Source organism: Mesoplodon densirostris, chromosome 11 (assembly GCF_025265405.1).
Source record: "Mesoplodon densirostris isolate mMesDen1 chromosome 11, mMesDen1 primary haplotype, whole genome shotgun sequence".
In the NCBI taxonomy this organism is placed as follows: domain Eukaryota; kingdom Metazoa; phylum Chordata; class Mammalia; order Artiodactyla; family Ziphiidae; genus Mesoplodon; species Mesoplodon densirostris.
Window position 1 is genome coordinate 82,703,204 of NC_082671.1, and position 20,941 is coordinate 82,724,144.

Genomic DNA, 20,941 nt, shown 5'->3' on the forward strand with positions numbered 1-20,941 from the left:
ACCTGGTTCCTGCCTCAAGGAGTCCTACCTACTCTTTAGACAGAGATAGATATGTTGAAAACTAAACTACTATGCGAAAAAAAATGCTCCAAGAGGAGGGAAGAGCTAAGTACGGAGGCCAGGGAAAGTTTTCTGGGTAGGTACATGATGCTTGAGTTTAATCTCAAGGAATTAATAAGTATGTTTAGCAAATAGGTCATTAAGGGAATCACTCCAGACAGAGGATGCTGCCTGTGTTCCGGCTAGGTCTAGAGACAGTAGGGAGAAATGGATGCCCGTATTCATCCATTCTCTGTCTGTCACTCTGTTTCTCTCTCTGTCTCTCTCTTGCTCACTTTCATACACACACACACACATACACACACACACACCCATATACCCACTCACACAGGCATTCACTTACTTCCCTATGTATTAACCCCAAGAGAAACTGGAAGAAACTCCTCCCAACTTCTCCAATCCACTCAAGTTTTGTTTCTTTTCTGGAACTTGTAAAAACTTTGGCAGTTAATTTTCTTATATTTGTATATATTTCAAATATATACACAGAAAATTGCGTATTCCTGGAAGGAAGGAACCTTAGACCTTTTTACATTTTTATAGTACCTAGCATGATGTTACATATAAATTTTATGCTTAAAAATTCTTGTTGAATTAAATAAATAATTACTACTAAAACTACTGTTAAGAGCTGATTCTCTACTGGGGATTCACATAAGTCAAGCTGAAAATTCTTAGTTTGATGTCTGAGGTAACTAAAAATTCTGAGCTGACCAAAAACAAACAAAACAAACAAACAAACAACACCAGACTATGAAACTGGAAACATTTTCCTAAGAGCCACGCTATTCTTTATTCCATCCAATGGTAGTGGAATAGTTCTTAGATTATTCCCTCCCTATAGATATAAAAGGGGTTCTCAAGAATTCCAGGCAGGGCTTCAAAATGAGGTTACACTTCTCTGCATATTCTAGACCTTACTGAAATTTTTCCTAATGATTCATTCTGGGTCTCTCAAGTCATATGTGCACCATTAACCAGACCACTTGCTGACTGGCATCTGCCCTTCTCTACCTCTCTAGCTTATTGTGGTTGATGGCTCCTGTCACCAAAGCTTGAAACAGTGCCACCAGAACTTACCAAAAGTGCTCTCAGTGCTGTTAATACCCACTGAGTGTACCAAATCTCTACTAATGACTGCCAAAGGCTGCTTCAGAGCTTGCAGGTGCCCAGTGAGGCAAAGGTACTAATGTCTGTGCTACTGGCTACAGTGCCCAGTATCTTCCCATCAAGGGCACTTTTGCCACTGCCAACTGACTGTTCTGCCAGTGTCACTGCAGCCTGCCAGTGTGGGCACCATCACCAACTGCTGGTGCCCAATATTCAGGGCACTAATATCTGTGATATGGCACCATCCCTGCTTGCTGATGAAGTTGCTGGTGCCAATTCTGCTGATTCCTTTTGTTCCCAAGTCCCAGAAGTGTTTTGTGATATAGATTTTGTAATGAAGCTTCTTCTACTTAAGCCATGGTCCATGGGAGCTAAGCCAGGGCCCATTAAGAGTGCCAGATCCTGAAATCCATGCATAATCACCCATCTCCTTGAACTTGTATCTCTTGTTCTATTAATCAAATACATATGCCTTGGCCACCTTCTTTAAGCAGAAGAGTCTTTTGAGGATGCTGGGTTGCTCATTGAAAACAGACCCATGCAAGACCAACCCTACTATATATATTCCACATATATATTCTGTATATCCCCATGCTTGACAGATGAACACAGTGCTGTTCAAGCTGAGATCCATGCCACACAGATGCAGCCATCAAGCTGACAGATTCCCATTCCACATCAGAGAACAAGGAACACTTTATTTTGTGTTTCAGGAAATCATCTGGAATCTGACCATTTCTTACCACCTCGCCTCTAGCACCCTGTCCAAGCCACTAGCCCTGTTTCTCCTGAGTTACTTCCAGAGCCTCTGAACAGGCCTCTCTGCTCCTACCCTTGCTTCCCTATGCACTATTCTCAACACAGCAGCCAGAGTGATTCTGCTGAAATATAAGCCAAATCATGTCACTGTTCTGTACAAATTCTTGCACTGGCTCCCTGTTTCCCACAGAATGAAAGCCAAAATCCTTACAAGGCCTTCAAAGCTTTACCTTATCTGGCCCCTGATTACCTCTCCCACCTGTTCCCCACCTCTCTCTGCCTGCACAAGCTGCTTCAGCCCCACTGGTTTCCTTTGTTATTCCTTGAATGGACACCAGGCTCACTCCTTCCTGAGAGCCTTTGCTCCACCTATTCCCTCTATTTGGAATCCTCTCCCCTAGTTGCCAACAAAGCAAATTTGCCCTCTTTAAATCTTTGTTCAGGTCTTGCCTTCTGAATAAGATGTCCCCTAACCACCCTATTAAATACCACATTTTCTCCTGTCCCCACAGAACGTCCAGCACTCCCAATCCTCCTCTTGTACTTTCTCTTGTCACAGCAATTATCACTTTCTGACATAATTTCCCTATTTATTATGTTAATTATTTTCTGTCTCCCCAGTTAGAATGTAAACTCCACAATGGCTGACACCTTTATATGTTTTATTCACGGATGCATCCAGAACAGTGCCTAGAATATAGTAGACATGCCCTATATATTTGTTGAGTGAATGAGTGAATGAATGAATGAGTAGATGGGTGGATGGTTGGTTGGATGGATGGATGGATGGATGGATGGACAGATGGATAGATAGATGGGTTGTAGGTCCTCAATTTTGTAACTCCTATACTAATTTTTTGCCACCATTTGTATGATATCTTTTATACTTCCCTACCCAAGCAGAACATAAGTTATTCATTTGTATACTGCTAAATTTGGTTTTATGGTACATTTATCTGTTTGAAGTACTTCAGTGGGTGATGTTATTATGCACATACCTAGAGGCTCTGAGAAAGGACATGGTTTTTAAATATCAAATAAATAGAATTGGTATTCAGAGCATTCATTATCTTCTGAAGACTCAAGTTTGGGAAATTTTTTTTAAGGGATCCTTTGTCTTTTTCTAAATATAGTTCATATCAGTGGTGGAGCTTGAAAATGTGAATGATGGTGAGCATTGTTCAGCACCTTATTCTAGTTGCAATAAATCCGCTTCATCTTTAATCTGAGCCCTTGTTTCATAAAAGAGATTTGCAACAAGGAAATAAATCAAAACAAATAGTGATATTTAACAGAGGGCTCTAGGGTCAATATGATCTCAACAAAGATTTTAGAAATGGAAAAATGGCAAAAGCATGTACTTTTATTGAATTTTTTAAAACACACCTTTTACCAAAAGCTTCAGAGAGAAGTACAATAAAATCATTCCACCCCCAATGTTTATATGTGTACTGCATAGTGGCTCTATTGGTCCTTTCATCCACATCTGCACAGATCTTACCTGGCAGATAACTGCCAGGTTCTCAGGTGATGCTCCAGAGAGCAGTTACTCTATGTGTGCATAGAAGCAGCCTGATTGGTAGTCTGCTCACACTGTTTGCAAAGCGATAAAGAGATTGTTTTATGGTTGTCACTGTTGTTATGGTCATTTTTTTTCTACCACAGTTTATAGAACTTGTCCGTTTTGGCAGCTTCACTCCTTTAACTTGTGGTCAGTCCAGTGCCTTTTATCAAAGGGTTAATCCCTAACCCTGATGGCTAGAGGGTTGACTAGTCGGGCCAGTGCTTCTGTTTTGATCACCAATCAACCATATTGTGCTATTGGAATTTGATCACCATGTGTCTTAAAAACATTTCTTATCTATGCACTATTTGTCCATTACTTCACTTCACGGTCTAAGACTTGTCAATATAAGGGGTACCTCAGGCCCTCTCACGGCTAGACCTTAGTTTATTTCTTTTATTCACGAAATAGAAATCACAGGGCATTAAGAGATAGTACCCAGTCCAAAGCGCTTCACTTTCCCTTTATTCCCCCAAAACGTAGTGCCAAGTAATATCCAGGTACCACCTCTTCACGCTCCTGCCCTATTCCTAAAGCTGGGAGTCTTCAATTGTCTAAACACTCAAGGACACAAAGTCGGCAAGGCTCAGTTGGTGGTGGGAAAAATTAGAGAGGTTACTGTTATCTGCAATTTGTAAGTCCATAGTGACATCCAAACATAACTCACTTACCTCTGAGGGTTTAAGTTTCTCCCCATTCTTTTACAGAAATTGTCTCCATAAGAGAGTCTAATTGCAAACAAACGGGCTTCAAGCAACAGATTTGTATATGTTACATGTCTCCCTCCCTTGCTGCATATATACAACACAGAGACTTTATCACATTCTGCTTCCTCACAATAGTCACAGTGTATTAATCCTTTCAATTCCACAGAAGGAATATCATTACATGGAGTACCCAGAGTCTCAGACTCCATAAAGGGCATTTTCCCAAAGATCACCTAAAACCCCTCACAAATGAGATAATGTGTATGAAATCCCTTTGGGCTCTTTACAGTCTCATATGATTGTTAGGTGGTGTCATCAATACTCTTATCCATTTCGTAGACATCTCTCCCAGCAAAGTTACACTGCAGTAGCGCTTAAATGGTGATGAATAGACTTTTTCTGGGGCTCCGTGCTCAGTGGATCTGCCTTTCTCTTTCATGTTCAATCAGTCTTTTGAGAGCCACTGATGAACAGCACAGAGATGTCTAAGCCCAGGTCTCAGAGCCTGTGGGAGATCTGATCCTCGTGCTACTTGCTAGACCTGCGTTTGGACTTGGCAGCACGCTGTCTGCTAGCACTGTTTGTCCTGGTTTATTCTCAGGGCTGCTGTTAGTCTAGGTCTTGGGTCGCAGCAGGACAGAACAGAAGAGGCTAGAACAAGAAGCAGGAATAGAGGGACATACACGACGATGTCAGCTGTCTGTATTACAAAACTCCTATCAGGGAGTCTGAGAGCACAAAGTACATCCAGGTAGAAGAGAGAAGCCATGGTCCATTGCAGCTTCACAGGCAAGTTTAAGTATCTGAGCCTGGCACATTGAGGCTGTTGTACCAGTACGTTTACAATAAATGGTAGTCAGGTTTGTGTGTATCAGGGGAGCAGCATGCCATGCGGAAGGCTGCCCTTGCCCACATGAGGACCTTTACCAGTATTTCACATGTAAGAATCCAGCTCTCACCAAGTCCAAGCCAGGTAGCTTCTGTTAACACAGAAATTATTAACCCCAAAGTTATCTCTAACTATGCCTCTCATGCTATAATTTCTAAGAAAGGCAAGCAAAAACCGCCAGAGCAGAAGGCAAGCCCTCTACCCAACCCCGATCTCCACTGCACTCTTGGACTCATACTCCTTTGTATGTCTGACCCTCCTCAGCCCTGAATCCTCATGTGTCACTCCTTTCCATGCCTTTTCCTTGTAATTTCTAAAACTCCCTCTCCCTCCTTCTCTTCCCATACAAACTCCTCAGCAGAATCGTTTAGATTGCACTTTCTACGTCCTCATCTCTAACTCACACCTCAACCCAGCACAGACCAGCTTCTGGGTTCTTCTTATAAGGTGCGGAGACCTATTTGCCAGACGCCATGAGCGCTTCTCCCTCCTCTCCTCAGCAGACCTCTGCAGATTCCAGCACTGCTGCCCACAGCCTCCTTGCAGCTTCTTTTCCCTCACTTCTCTTGTTGTCTCGACTATTCCCTTTCTCGTCTCCTGAATATAATTCTTATCCTTCACTTTGGAAACGTTGATTCTCCCTCAGGTCACTTCTCTTCTCATGCTATCAATACATACCCTCTTCAGTCCCATCCATGTAGGATTTCAGCTCCCCCATGTGATAAAAATAACTAAGGTTTATCAAGTGCTTCTTTCTGCTGAGCACTGGGCTAAACTCTACTTGCATTATTTCACTGAATGCCTGTGACAACCCTCAGAGGTAGACATTCTTTCTCTCTCTCACATTACTAATCAGAAAATGGATGCTTAGGAAGGTTGATTAGTTTACTCAGGGTCATACAGCTAATGAGTGGAAGAGCCAAGATTCCCACTTGTGCTGCTGCTGCTGCCCAAGGTTGTATGTCCCCTCAGACTTCTCCCCCAAATTTAACGTGCTATTCCCCAGCATCTTTAATTTCTCATGTCTCAAAATTATTCGTGTATTTCCTTCTATTTTCTTTTCTTTCTCAGCTGGTAATACCACCATGTACCCAGGTGTCAAAGCTAGAAACTTGAGGTTTTCTACATTTCCCCCTCTTATCCCTTGCATAGTTGTCACAAAGGGATGGTGGCATGATTGACAGAAAGATACCAACAAAGGCAGTTAAAAGAAATGAAGTTTCTTTTAATGGCAACAGATATGAAAACTCATGACTTCACAAAACAAAAGACAATGCAACATACTGTCAAATGGAAATACAGGCTTCCTTTAAATGTTCTACGTGAAGTTGCCTTATTTAATTTTTAATTCTGTTTTTATTAAAGGCTAAGCCACTAAAATAGAGACTTCCTAGTGGTTTAAAGAACAGAATGCTTATTTCTCCCACGTAATAGTCTGACAGTGAGCAGTCTGGGTTTACAAGTTGACTCTGCTCTGTGCAACTGTGGAAGGACCCAGGACCTTCCATCTGTTGCTCTATCATCCTCTAAAGTATGGTCCACAGATGACAGCATCAGCATCGCCAGGAAGCTTGTCGGAAATGCAGAATCTCAGAGGCTCCCTTCAACCTATTGAATTAGCATCTGCAGGTTAAGATCTCCCACATGATTCTTATGTACATTAAGGTTTGAGAAGCATTTCCCAAACTCTAGAGTATTGTTTTGCCCATGTGGACGAAGCTGGGCTGCAGACACGGATGTTTCAGCTCAAGAGTAGATTAAAAAAAAAAAAAAAAGCAACTCTAGAGCAAAGAACCTTTTAGGTTAAAGATGACCTGGAAGTTACATGCAGCACTTTCATTGGCATCCCATAGGCTCAAATGTATTCTCATGGAAGCACCCAGAAGAGAAGCTAGTGTATCTCGAATCTAGTTAGGCAGACACGAGCTCAATTGAAGCCCCATTACTATGGAAGAAGAGAGAACAGTTTTGGGTGAACAACAATGGGTCTCTGTCTCAATTTCATAACACTTTCAGATATAAAAATATCTGCCAAATTTGTTATTGACTTTTTTGAGTTCCTTATTCTCTTGATCTAATTACCATGCCACTATCATAATGCTGGCTTCATAACTTGTTGCATTGAGAACTGTTTTTTAAATTTAATCCCAAATCTATTATAATGTAATTTCATTTTTCTTGTTTTGTTTCCTTTTACTATCTTTATTGCCTTCCTTTTGCTATACCTTTCATCTTGTGGCTCTATCACTTTATAAGGTATTATCTTTGTCTCAGCAGATAAAGCTGGTTTCAGGCAGAGAGAATGACAGGCTATATATATATATATATATATATATATATATATATATATATATCTCCATACGTATACAACAAACTCAGAATATTTCAATAAAACTAACAAATTAAAAGAAAATAAAACTGTAGTGATCATGTAGTCTTAGAAAAATCTTCTAGGTCAGTGGTTTTCAAATATTTCTTTTAAATTAGAGAAAGCTTTCCTTCCTCTTCTTACCTGTGTAAAAGACTTAAAATATGAGCTATTCAACTGAAGTAGACCAGGCAGTTTCAGAACCTGGACTGTTCACCTGTCTTATAATTGGCCCCCTTGAAGCCCCAGGACACCACAGAGTGCTGTCCTAGGGTCAGTGATCTCTGTCTGCTGTGTAGCCTGTGATGTTAACAGTGTGCCCTCTCTGAGGCCAGGTTTGCTTTAAGAGGCTCCTGGAAGAAAGTCAATGCACATTTGGGCAGAATAGCAAGACATCAAGAGCAACAAGGAAGATCTTTGGTAAAAATGTACCAATATATCCTCATTTTTCCTGAGACTGAAGCTTTCTTCACTGCTATCTCTGATTTCTGTCCCAACTTAGGTTTTCCCCAGACTTTGGGATTCAAATAGTTGAATCATATAGCCTTGTTGTGAACCTCTGTTACAATGCCTGCTGCCTGCCCACCACTCTGCCTTTCAGATTACAGACTGTGCCTGACTGCCATTCATGCTCAGCAGTATGGCAGGCCCGGCAGCCCCTGGAGCTGTCTCTGTCTAGCCTTGTCCTGCCAGATGTGCCTGCTGGAAAAAGAGTTTAAACACTGCTAATTTGAGAAAGCAGTCACTGTGCTCTGTGTGGGTACACTCAAGGAAAGAAGTGTGGATGTCATCTGCCTTTAACCTAAATGTCTTATCTTGTCCTGTAATCTTTTTCTTTGCCTTTGGGCTTCTTTTCTCTTTACTGGATAAATAATCTGACACTAATTTGATATTAATATACAAATTATAGAATTGTAAGACTAGGAGCTAAAAAGGAACTTTGAGATCATTGATCTAACACCCTTATTTTATAGATGAGAACACTGAAGCTTAGAGATGTGAAGTAACTTGCCCATAGTTACACAGCTAGTTAATAGTAGAGTCAAGACTGCCAGGCTACAGAAACAAAGCCCAGTGCATTTTGTGATACAGCATACTACCTGGAATTGGTCCTTGGTATTTAATAGTTTTAAATAGTTGTAAACATTACTGTTAGACCATAAGAAGAGCCCTCATTTTCATAATATGTAGTAAAAAATACAAATCTCCCCCACAAATGGATGCCATACCACTAAAATTAATTTGTCATTTTATCTTCATGTGTTCAGTAAATCACTTAATTTAATAAACATTTATCAAATGCCTGCCATATGTGAGATGCTCTGCTGGGCACGTGAGAGACTACAAAAGTGGCTAAGACCTTGTTTCATCACCAAGAGGTTGACAGTCTAAAGAAGAAAACAGACATTCACCTCTCTAACTATAAAAGAAATCAGACTTAAACAGAGCTATAATAGAATTTTATGCAAATTACTACAGAAACCTAGTAGAAGGTATGATTAGTTTTGACTTGGGAGTAAGGGTAGCTTTGGAGAAGGTGTCACAAAAGAGATGGCATTTGAACAGGACCTTTTAAGAATGGAAAGAATTTCAACAGAGAACAGGGGGAAAATAGCATCCCTGGCAGAGAGTATAGCATGAGCAAAAGTATGGAAGTTTACTAGAAATACAGTGGATTATGCCCCAACAATCATACTCATAAAATAAAGAATTACTTAGTTTAGGATTAGTGAGAATGCAGTACGTAGATGTTTACTAGATGACGGTCACGTAACTTGGGTAGGATGTTGATGTTAACTTAGTTTCCCTAGTCTTTCTCAGTCTCATGTAGGTGCATTTGCTGGTGGATTCATAAAGAGTTTGGAATATTTTATGTGTCAACTTGGTTAGGCCACAGTACCCAGATATTTGGTCAAACACCAGTCTAGACGTCACTGTGAAGGTATTTTTTTAGATGAAATTAACATTTCAATTAGTTAGACTTTGAGTAAAGCAGATTACCCTTCATAATGTGAATGGACTTATCCAATCAGAGAAGAAGACTGAGGTCCTCCAAAGAAGACAAAGGAATTTTGCCTCCAGACTGCCTTCAGGTTTGAGCTGCAACATCAGTTCTTCCCTGAGTCTCCAACCTGCCCTGCACATTTCACACTTGCCCGGTTTGGGGACTTCTGCATGTGTATATACACAGCCTATTGATTCTGTTTCTCTGGAGAACCCAGACTAATGCAAATACCAAGGGTTTTGAAATAAAAGAGTGACTCTAGACTTCCGGGTAAGATGGCGGAAGAGTAAGACGCGGAGATCACCTTCCTCCCCACGGATACACCAGAAATACAGCTACACGTGGAACAACTCCTACAGAACACCTACTGAATGCTGGCAGAAGACCCCAGACCTCCCAAAAGGCAAGAAACTCCCCACATACCTGGGTAGGGCAAAGCGGAGAGATTCCCGCACAGAGGGTCGGTGCCGAGCGGCACTCACCAGCCCGAGAGGCTTGTCTGCTCGCCCGCCAGGGCGGGCGGCGCTGGAAGCTGAGGCTCGGGCTTCGGTCAGAGCGCAGGGAGAGGACTGGGGCTGGCGGCGAGAACTCAGCCTGAAGGGGGCTAATGTGCCACAGCTAGCCAGCAGGGAGTCTGGGAAAACTCTGGAGCTGCCGAAGAGGCAAGAGACTTTTTCTTTCCTCTTGGTTTCCTGGTGCGCGAGGAGAGGGGATTAAGAGCGCTGCTTAAAGGGGCTCCACAGACGGGCGCGAGTCACGACTGAAAGCGCGGAGCCCAGTGACGGGCGTGGGACGCTGGGGCTGCTGCTGCCGCCGCCAAGAAGCCTATGTGCGAGCACAGGTCACTGTCCACACCGCCCTTCTGGGAGCCTGTGCAGCCCGCCACTGCCGGGGTCCCGGGATCCAGGACCAGCTTCCCTGGGAGAACGCACGGCACGCCTCGGGCTGGTGCAACGTCACGCCGACCTCTGCCGCTGCAGGCTCGCCCCGCACTCCGTGCCCCTCCCTCCCGCCCGGCCTGAGTGAGCCAGAGTCCCCGAAGAGGCTGCTCCTTTAACCCTGTCCTGTCTGAGCGAAGAACAGACGCCCTCTGGCGACCTACACGCAGAGGCGGGGCCAAATCCAAAGCTGAGAACCAGGAGCTGTGTGAACAAAGAAGAGAAAGGGAAACCTCTCCCAGCAGCCTCAGAAGCAGCGGATTAAAGCTCCACAATCAACTTGATGTACCCTGCATCTGTGGAATACATGAATAGACAACAAATCATCCCAAATTGAGGAGCCAGGAGTCAGTGCTGTGCCTCTGAGGTGGGAGAGCCAACTTCAGGACACTGGTCCACAAGAGACCTCCCAGCTCCACATAATATCAAACGGTGAAAATCTTCCAGAGATCTCCATCTCAACACCAGCACCCAGCTTCACTCAACGACCAGCAAGCTACAGTGCTGGACACCCTATGCCAAACAACTAGCAAGACAGGAACACAACGCCACCCATTAGCAGAGAGGTGGCCTAAAATCATAAAAAGTCCGCAGACACCCCAAAACACACCACCAGACGTGGACCTGCCCACCAGAAAGACTAGATCCAGCCTCATCCACCAGAACACAGGCACTAGTACCCTTCACCAGGAAGCCTACACAACCCACTAAACCAACCTTAGCCACTGGGGACAGACACCAAAAACAACGGGAACTACGAACCTGCAGCCTGCAAAAAGGAGACCCCAAACACAGTAACATAAGCAAAATGAGAAGACAGAAAAACACACAGCAGGAGAAGGAGCAAGATAAAAACCCACCAGACCTAACAAATGAAGAGGTAATAGGCAGTCTACCTGAAAAAGAATTCAGAATAATGATGGTAAAGATGATCCAAGATTCTATTTCCAAGATCCAAAATCTTGGAAATAGAATAGACAAAATGCAAGAAACAGTTAACAAGGACCTAGAAGAACTAAAGATGAATCAAGCATCAATTAAAAACACAATAAATGAAATAAAAAATACTCTAGATGGGATCAATAGCAGAATAACTGAGGCAGAAGAACGGATAAGTGAGGTGGAAGATAAAATAGTGGAAATAACTGCTGCAGAGCAAAATAAAGAAAAAAGAATGAAAAGAACAGAGGACAGTCTTAGAGACCTCTGGGACAACATTAAACACACCAACATTCGAATTATAGGGGTTCCAGAAGAAAAGAAAAAGAAAGGGACTGAGAAAATATTTGAAGAGATTATAGTTGAAAACTTCCCTAATATGGGAAAGGAAATAGTTAATCAAGTCCAGGAGGCACAGAGAGTCCCATACAGAATAAATCCAAGGAGAAATACGCCAAGACACATATTAATCAAACTGTCAAAAATTAAACACAAAGAAATCATATTAAAAGCAGCAAGGCAAAAACAACAAATAACACACAAGGGAATCCCCATCAGGATAACAGCTGATCTCTCAGCAGAAACTCTACAAGCCAGAAGGGAGTGGCAGGACATAATTAAAGTGATGAAAGAGAAAAACCTGCAACCAAGATTACTCTACCCAGCAAGGATCTCATTCAGATTTGATGGAGAAATTAAAACCTTTACAGACAAGCAAAAGCTGAGAGAGTTCAGCACCACCAAACCAGCTTTACAACAAATGCTAAAGGAACTTCTCTAGGCAAGAAACACAACAGAAGGAAAAGACGCACACTAACGAACCCAAAACAATTAAGAAAATGGGAATAGGAACATACATATCGATAATTACCTTAAATGTAAATGACTAAATGCTCCCACCAAAAGGCACAGATTGGCTGAATGGATACAAAAACAAGACCCATATATATGCTGTCTACAAGAGACCCACTTCAGACCTAGAGACACATACAGACTGAAAGTAAGGGGATGGAAAAAGATATTCCATGCAAATGGAAACCAAAAGAAAGCTGGAGTAGCAATTCTCATATCAGACAAAATAGACTTTAAAATAAAGACTACTAGAAGAGATAAAGAAGGACACTACATAATGATCAAGGGATCGATCCAAGAAGAAGATATAACAATTGTAAATATTTATGCACCAAACATAGGAGCACCTCAATACATAAGGCAAATACTAACAGCCATAAAAGGAGAAATCGACAGTAACACAATCATAGTAGGGGACTTTAACACCCCACTTTCACCAATGGACAGATCATCCAAAATGAAAATAAATAAGGAAACACAAGCTTTAAATGATACATTAAACAACATGGACTTAATTGATATTTATAGGACATTCCATCCAAAAACAACAGAATACACATTTTTCTCAAGTGCTCATGGAACATTCTCCAGGATAGATCATATCTTGGGTCACAAATCAAGCCTTGGTAAATTTAAGAAAATTGAAATTGTATCAAGTATCTTTTCCGACCACAATGCTATGAGACTAGATATAAATTACAGGAAAAGAGCTGTAAAAAATACAAACACATGGAGGCTAAACAATATACTACTTAATAATGAAGTGATAACTGAAGAAATCAAAGAGGAAATTAAAAAATACCTAGACACAAATGACAATGGAGACACGACGACCCAAAACCTATGGGATGCAGCAAAAGCAGTTCTAAGAGAGAAGTTTATAGCAATACAATCCCACATTAAGAAACAGGAAACATCTCGAATAAACAACCTAACCTTGCACCTAAAGCAATTAGAGAAAGAAGAACAAAAACATCCCAAAGTTAGCAGAAGGAAAGAAATCATAAAAATCAGATCAGAAATAAATGAAAAACAAATGAAGGAAACGATAGCAAAGATCAATAAAACTAAAAGCTGGTTCTTTGAGAAGATAAACAAAATTGATAAACCATTAGCCAGGCTCATCAAGAAAAAAAGGAAGAAGACTCAAATCAATAGAATTAGAAATGAAAAAGGAGAAGTAACAACTGACACTGCAGAAATACAAAAGATCATGAGAGATTACTACAAGCAACTCTATGCCAATAAAATGGACAACCTGGAAGAAATGGACAAATTCTTAGAAACACACAAGCTGCCAAGACTGAATCAGGAAGAAATAGAAAATATGAACAGACCAATCACAAGCACTGAAATTGAAACTGTGATAAAAAATCTTCCAACAAACAAAAGCCCAGGACCAGATGGCTTCACAGGTGAATTCTATCAAGCATTTAGAGAAGAGCTAACACCTATCCTTCTCAAACTCTTCCAAAATATAGCAGAGGGGGGAACACTCCAAAACTCATTCTACGAGACCACCATCACCTTGATACCAAAACCAGACAAGGATGTCACAAAGAAAGAAAACTACAGGCCAATATCACTGATGAACATAGATGCAAAAATCCTCAACAAAATACTAGCACACAGAATCCAACAGCACATTAAAAGGATCATACACCATGATCAAGTGGGGTTTATTCCAGGAATGCAAGGATTCTTCAATATACGCAAATCAATCAACATGATACACCATATTAACAAATTGAAGGAGAAAAACCATATGATCATCTCAATAGATGCAGAGAAAGCTTTCGACAAAATTCAACACCGATTTATGATAAAAACCCTCCAGAAAGTAGGCATAGAGGGAACTTTCCTCAACATAATAAAGGCCATATATGACAAACCCACAGCCAGCATCGTCTTCAATGGTGAAAAACTGAAACCATTTCCACTAAGATCAGGAACAAGACAAGGTTGCCCACTCTCACCACTCTTATTCCACATAGTTTTGGAAGTTTTAGCCACAGCAATCAGAGAAGAAAAGGAAATAAAAGGAATCCAAATCGGAAAAGAAGAAGTAAAGCTGTCACTGTTTGCAGATGACATGATACTATACATAGAGAATGCTAAAGATGCTACCAGAAAACTACTAGAGCTAATCAATGAATTTGGTAAAGTTGCAGGATACAAAATTAATGCACAGAAATCTCTGGCATTCCTATATACTAATGATGAAAAATCTGAAAGTGAAATCAAGGAAACACTCCCATTTACCACTGCAACAAAAAGAATAAAATATCTAGGAATAAACCTACCTAAGGAGACAAAAGACCTGTATGCAGAAAATTATAAGACACCGATGAAAGAAATGAAAGATGATACAAACAGATGGAGAGATACAGCATGTTCTTGGATGGGAAGAATCAACATTGTGAAAATGACTCCACTACCCAAAGCAATCTACAGATTCAATGCAATCCCTATCAAACTACCACTGCCATTTTTCACAGAACTAGAGCAAACAATTTCACAATTTGTATGGAAACACAAAAGACCCCGAATAGCCAAAGCAATCTTGAGAACCAAAAGTGGAGCTGGAGGAATCAGGCTCCCTGACTTCAGACTATACTACAAAGCTACAGTAATCAAGACAGTATGGTACTGGCACAAAAACAGAAAGATAGATCAATGGAACAGGATAGAAAGCCCAGAGATAAACCCACGCACATATGGTCACCTTATCTTTGATAAAGGAGGCAGGAATGTACAGTGGAGAAAGGATAGTCTCTTCAATAAGTGGTGCTGGGAAAACTGGATAGGGACATGTAAAAGTATGAGATTAGATCACTCCCTAACACCATACACAAAAATAAGCTCAAAATGGATTAAAGACCTAAATGTAAGGCCAGAAACTATCAAACTCTTAGAGGAAAACATAGGCAGAACACTCTATGACATAAATCACAGCAAGATCCTTTTGGACCCACCTCCTAGAGAAATGGAAATAAAGACAAAAATAAACACATGGGACCTAATGAAACTTAAAAGCTTTTGCACAGCAAAGGAGACCATAAACAAGACCAAAAGACAACCCTCAGAATGGGAGAAAATATTTGCAAATGAAGCAACTGACAAAGGATTAATCTCCAAAATTTATAAGCAGCTCATGCAGCTCAATAACAAAAAAACAAACAACCCAATCCAAAAATGGGCAGAAGACCTAAATAGACATTTCTCCACAGAAGATATACAGACTGCCAACAAACACATGAAAGGATGCTCAACATCTTTACTCATTAGAGAAATGCAAATCAAAACTACAATGAGATATCATCTCACACCAGTCAGAATGGCCATCATCAAAAAATCTAGAAACAATAAATGCTGGAGAGGGTGTGGAAAAAAGGGAACACTCTTGCACTGCTGGTGGGAATGTGAATTGGTTACAGCCACTATGGAGAACGGTATGGAGGTTCCTTAAAAAACTACAAATAGAACTACCATACGACCCAGCAATCCCACTACTGGGCATATACCCTGAGAAAACCATAATTCAAAAAGAGACATGTACCAAAATGTTCATAGCAGCCCTATTTACAATAGCCCGGAGATGGAAACAACCTAAGTGTCCATCATCGGATGAATGGGTAAAGAAGATGTGGCACATATATACAATGGAATATTACTCAGCCATAAAAAGAAATGAAATTGAGCTATTTGTAATGAGGTGGATGGACCTAGAGTCTGTCATACAGAGTGAAGTAAGTCAGAAAGAGAAAGACAAATACTGTATGCTGACACATATATATGGAATTTAAGAAAAAAAAATGTCATGAAGAACATAGGGGTAAGACAGGAATAAAGACACAGACCTACTAGAGAATGGACTTGAGGATATGGGGAGGGGGAAGTGTAAGCTGTGACAAAGTGAAAGAGCGGCATGGACATATATACACTACCAAACGTAAGGTAGATAGATAGTGGGAAGCAGCCGCAGAGCACAGGGAGATCAGCTTGGTGCTTTGTGACCGCCTGGAGGGGTGGGATAGAGAGGGTGGGAGGGAGACGCAAAAGGGAGGGGATATGGGAACATATGTATATGTATAACTGACTTAATTTGTTATAAAGCAAAAAATAAAAAAAAAAGAAAAGAGTGACTCTATTAGTCAGTTTTCCCCTATATGTCAAAATATCAGTGGTTTATAGCAACAAAATATATGTATATATATTTATACTTCTTATTCATGAGTCCACGGGTCAGCTGTGGTTCAGCTAACTTCACCTGGACTCACCTGAACTCCAGCGAGCTGGGGTAGACTCCAAGCTTCGGGCTAGATTTAGGTTTGCTCCACAAGTCTTCATCTTTCTCCTAGGACCAGCAGTTATGCAACTAGTCATCAATTGTTTTTCTTGTAATAGAGCATAGGACTCAAAAGGATGAGTAGATCACAGGAGTGCAGAGGCCTCATCTATAAACCACCACACTGATACTTCTGCCTGTTCCACTGGCCAAGCAAGTACATGACCAACATCAATGGGATGGAGAAGTAACTCCAGCCACATCAGGGTTCAATATAGATCCCTCAGCAAAGGGCACAGAGGCATAATTCTAATCCAGAAAGAGAGCGAAGAATTGAGACCAACAATTCAACCGACTTGAGGGACCTTGTTCGATATATTTCTGAAAAATAACTGTCAGCTGTGGGAAGGGGGAGTATAAAGATGCTAGCAGTCAAACTCTTTCTAAAACAAAGTAGAAAAGACAAGGAGTGAGGGAAGTTGGGAGGGGTGAGAGAGGAAAGAAGAGTTTTGATTGGAAGTTGAAAAGAGTAGCAGCCAAAGGACTCAACATTATACAGTTTCAAAATAAGCATGGGCCTAATTTAGGGCACTCGGGAGGTAAGGGAACTAAGAGTTACTGAAGACATATGTATTCAAAACACTGCACTAGTTCACATAGCCTATGTCATATGATCTTTACAATACTGCAGTAGATATTATTGTCAGATTCCAAAGTCCATTTTGGAAGAAAGGAACTGAATTGAGAGACATTTTGGAAATCAAATATATAAGACTTGTTGGCCTAAATAGATATGGTGGTAAACAGAACTGGGAAAGCTAGATGACTCCTAAGCATCTAGGTGGGCAATAGTGTGATGCTTCCCCATTAACTTAGTTGGGAAACACAAAAGGAGGGCCAGTTTGTGAGCTGAAGGAGATACATTTTTGGCTTGTGTTGGTGATACTATAGGACATCTATGTGAGATATTTTACAAATGGTTGGAAATTTGTATCTTAGAGCTCAAGAAGCCAATCCTGGAGAAACACTCCAGAAATAAAAGCAAAAAGCATGGAAAATGATATTAGCAAAGAAATGAATGTGTCTTGCACACACAGTTCATGTTCATGGAATGGCTAGCAAATGAACATACTGTTTAGACATACTCATGTGTCTAATCATATGTATTAGTTTACATATAGAAAGTACTGTAAAATTAGGTTGAAAAGATAAGTTTGTACCTGATCTCAGTTGTCCTAGGATGCTGGAATAGGACATTTGGGCTTTTATCAAGAAAGAACCACTATAGGTTTTTGTGCAAGGGTTGACTTAAAGAGCCTGGCTTTTTGGAAGACTGATGTAGCATCATGGTATAAGCTGGACCAAAGGTAGGAGGCCAAGTGGAAGGCTATTGCATTAGTTTTTATAAGCACCAACAAGAACCTAAACAGAGTAGTGGCAGGAAGAACAGAAATGAAGGAACAGATGGAAGAATTGCTTTGAAGGAAATTGCTGTGCAGCGCAGTAACCATTCTGCATACCATTAAATACGTGTCAAGTTAGTTTTGTAACTTCACTTGGCACTAATGGTTTCCTGTCTTCAGGTATGCAGAGCCTTCATAATTTATTGTTCATCTGTTCACATATTTTTTCAATAAGGGTTATAATTTCTATGAGGGAGAGACTATAACTTGTTTTGCTCTCTACTATTCCACAACATTTATCAGAATAGGCACTGGCTAAATGTTTAACAAATGAGCAGCTGCATGAATGCTGCCCCTGCACATGTCAGTGTACCCATTCCTAGATTCTCTTCACGCTTGCTCTCTACCCTGCTCCCGTCTCTCATCTTTCCACCAAATATTTCCCTCCCTCTCACCTCCTTAAGGTTGGTCTGGGAGAACTTGCCTCACAGGAGGAACCAGATTTCTGAGCAGTCTGCAGAAACTGATGTGACATTTCTTTTCCAATCCTGCCTTCAACCAAGCTCAATTGACTCTCTCATTACTATTTTTAATGTTATCTCAGACATATCCAGTAGCTTTCCAGTTACGTAAAATATTGAAAATTCAGTTCCTATTCATTTAAGCCTCCAGTTTTATTTTCTCCCCCCACCCCTACCCCATTTTAGGCTTCCACCAAGGGACTGGTACCTCTCTCTTTTCTGATTCTAAATTCCCTAGTGCTAGAGAAGGAGAGATTGGGGGGAAGGCATACTTCCTTATACTTGACTGGGTTTGGTTTGCAGAGCTCTGGTGAGTTTCCCATCATTGTTCTTTGGCTAATGCTGATCATCAACAACCTCTGTGTGGCAGGTGGCCACTGGCTGCTCTCTCAAAGGAATGGAGTGTGAATGCTTGGGGTGACCTATGGGGACCCTACTGCACAGTTCTCTGGTATGGGACATCTGACTCTACCCTAGCTTGATTCATCAAGATTCTCTAAGTTTGTCCCCAGTATCCACTGCTGGGGTGATCAGCTTCTTGGATGGCTAACAGCAAGACCTCCCTGCCAGGCTATTAATTTCAAAGCTAATGAGTCTCTCTTCCTTCCTTCTTCCCCTTTCTCCAGTTATTTCCTTGTGTCAACTGGGACAGCCAGGGAGTTTCCTAAGACTGGGGTGATTATTCAGGGTAGCAGAGTTGGTTCAACTACCTCTTAATAAGTCCTGGAGAATGCCCCTGGCCCCAATATTTTTGTAATTCTCTGTAGAATATGGAAGTGTTTGATACCTTTGAGCTTCTGCTTTGGGTCCTAGCTGCCAATTTTACACATATATATAGTATCTGGTTATTTGTAACTGCTGCTAAAACTTCATTTTGCAACTCCTGAGGTGTCATTTACATTTGTAACTACTGTGTAATAAACACTGAGTTAAGTGTTATGTGAACAGACATTTAATGAGTAGCTAAAATGAGTCAGTCAATGTAAGAATGAAATACAAAAGTCTGATGTAATTCAGACCCCGGTGCAAAATAATGAATTACGTGGCAATATTAAAACAGAGGACAGGGCTTCCCTGGTGGCGCAGTGGTTGAGAGTCCGCCTGCCGATGCAGGGGACACGGGTTCGTGCCCTGGTCCGGGAAGATCCCACAAGCCACGCAGCGGCTGGGCCCGTGAGCCATGGCCACTGAGCCTGCGCATCCAGAGCCCGTGCTCCACAGCGGGAGAGGCCACAGCAGTGAGAGGCCCGCGTACCGCAAAAAAAAAAAAAAAAGAAGGAGTACATACCATCCCAGAAGAAGAAAAGAGAGAAAAAAAAAAGGTAGAAGAGATACTTGAAAATATAATTGCCTTGACCTTTGATTGATCATGGCTAGGAAAAAAAAAAAACAGCTACAGATGACATTTTGGGGACATTTCGGGAATGTTAATATGGACTATATATTAGGTAACGTAATTTTATCAATGTTAGATTTATTGAGGGTGATGATACTGTGACTGTGTAGGAGAATGTCCTTGTTCTTGGGAGATGCTCCTGGAGTATCAAGAGATGAAGTTTCATGATGTTTGCAAATGGTTCAGGAGAAATGTCTTTCCAATGGTTCACCTAAAATTTAAAAAATTAGTGTTGTGTGCATGTGAATGAGTGATTGGGTATAGAGTGAAAGGCAAAAGCCAAATGTAGTAACATTTGGTGAATCGAGAGCCCGGGTATTCTGGAAGACATGGCAGTGTACCACCTGTAACTCCCTTCAGGGAAGGACTTGCCCAGCATCAGGGAGAGTGGTCAGCAGACAGCCTCCAGCAGTCAGCATCTTCAGGGTCTGCCTCCACGGCAGAGAGCCCTCACCAGAGCACGCTACTCCCAGGCAGCAACATCCAGTGACAGAGAGGCAGATCACAAAGGCCCGTTCATATCTGCCCTGCCCGGGACACTCTACTAGCCTAAACTGTGCCAGAGCTCCCCAAATGGTTCACAGAGGTGCCGTCCAGCCCCATCACAGTTCGGCCCTTCCTCTGCCCAGCCCTGCTTCCTCATCCCTCCTTCTGCAGATGTTGATCCGTAATAAACACTTTGCACCCCCCCTCCAAAAAAAAGGAGTGAGGAGAATCTCAAAAATGAGAACACTGCATAGTGGCCGAAAGCCTAACATGTTTGAGATTAAAATCTGAATCCCTGATGCCCAGACTAATCTTTTCTCTGCTCACAAATCAGAATCATATAGATTTCTGTTAATATTTATCTCCTTGAATCTGAAGGAAGAGGAAAATCTCTGTTGTATTTTGCCCAGTTTTGCTGTTCCCATCATGAATTTCACTGAAGGATCACATCAAGTTGATGAGGTGTCAGCTGTCCTTAATAACTGAAGTATTAGATGTTATGGTATGGCATGCAAAGCAGCACAAGTCTTAGAAGTGAGTTACTTCAAAAACCAAGAACTGCAAATTCAACTAAAATTTCAAATAAAAACCAAAAGACTAGAATAATCCATACAAAATTTTAATGCCAGAAGTTTCTCTTGCTTAAATTACTTTCA

General features: G+C 41.3%; 1 protein-coding gene across 15 annotated transcripts in view; it reads left to right on the forward strand.

Annotated features, from left to right (window-relative positions):
* Window positions 1-20,941, forward strand: part of ANKS1B (ankyrin repeat and sterile alpha motif domain containing 1B) — a 1,156,804-nt gene that overhangs the window by 823,432 nt on the left and 312,431 nt on the right. The window lies entirely within an intron of this gene.